Source organism: Uranotaenia lowii, chromosome 1 (genome assembly GCF_029784155.1).
Source record: "Uranotaenia lowii strain MFRU-FL chromosome 1, ASM2978415v1, whole genome shotgun sequence".
Classification (NCBI taxonomy): Eukaryota; Metazoa; Arthropoda; class Insecta; order Diptera; family Culicidae; genus Uranotaenia; species Uranotaenia lowii.
Window position 1 is genome coordinate 210005699 of NC_073691.1, and position 1448 is coordinate 210007146.

Sequence of the window (1448 nt, forward strand, 5' to 3'; positions counted from 1 at the left end):
TTGCAATGACGTTTCATACGGTATGCTCTACGCCATTTGAACTGGTCTGATCCGTTACACCTTCCAAGCTTCGAGAACCGCTGCGGCCTCATTGGCCTATACACGTTACAAGCCCGTCGAGCGGTCACAAGGGCCTTGTTTGTCTCCGACATCTTAACATCGAAAATTGACTGTCCTTCGTTACTGGAATAAATCGACATTAGTGTCCGACCTCAAGGACTACGGAACCGGATTTTACAGCTCTACACTCCTCTTCGTCAAACCAACTACGGGGCAAATAGTGCATTGATCGGTGTGATCAGAAAGTTTAACCGTTACTCTGAACACTTTGATTTCGGAACATCGAGGGATTCATTTAGAAGAAAATTTTTAATAGCGTTCAGGTCTAGGTAGTTTGTGTAAACTTTTTTTATAATTTTTATTATTTTGTTTTGTATCCATTTATTCATTGAGATCAACATGTGATCCGTTGATTTGTAACCAAATAAACATAAACACAAAAGAAAAAAACTGCCTGCCGTAAAAATAAATAAAATACGGCGGTCAAATCGTGCGCAAAATATTGGAACTGCTACCGAGGAGATATTTTGGAAAATTACGTAAAGGGCAGCAAAACGAACTCTTAAGCGGGCACCGGAAATGTTTCCTGCAGAAATTTTTCGTTGACAATAAATCAGTCAGTTTTACATAACTATTGACACATGGAATGGCTAAATATACAAAAACGGTTGCCTCCAAATTTGACCGTTTTTTCTGAATAAACATGTATATCGCCATAGATCCTAAAAGTTGATACTATGTTTTGGTTGGAACTGGAATGGTGCAACTACTCAAATACAGAGGTGGATTGTATCGCTCCAATTTTAGTATATGTCCAGCCGAAGCTAGGAAATGAGAGGTGGATTGATTAAAAGTCCAATATGTTGATTTTGTATTGGAGGAGGGCAATCTGAAAAAACTGTCATAAAATCGATCAAATTAAAATTTTTGAGCGATTTTTAAAACCAAGCTTCAGTATACAAAAAAAGTAATAAAAAAGCCTTTTTTGAAAAAGGGTCGTTCATAACTAGTAAAATGGCGCACGTGGCCCCCCATAAATTAAAGTCGATGAACTTCTTTATTGGACGACATCTCCAAAACCACTTGACAGAACGTCACAAAAATTTTCACATGTAAACATTACATTACTAGGTAGCTACACTGAAAAATTCGTGCATTCAAAAGTTATTCACAAAATAAAGTGTTGCATTTTTTTTTCGAATACATCCCTTAGTTTTGCAAAGCACCGTCGGAAAGGCCAAGAAACGAACATACCCATATTTGTGGAACACCCAAAGGTATGCTCAGATGAAAAATCAATAGGAAGTAATATGAACATACTACACAGCAAAAAAATTCTAAAAGTATAAGGAATCTAAAACACGAGCGATCTATTTTTTTACTTTAAA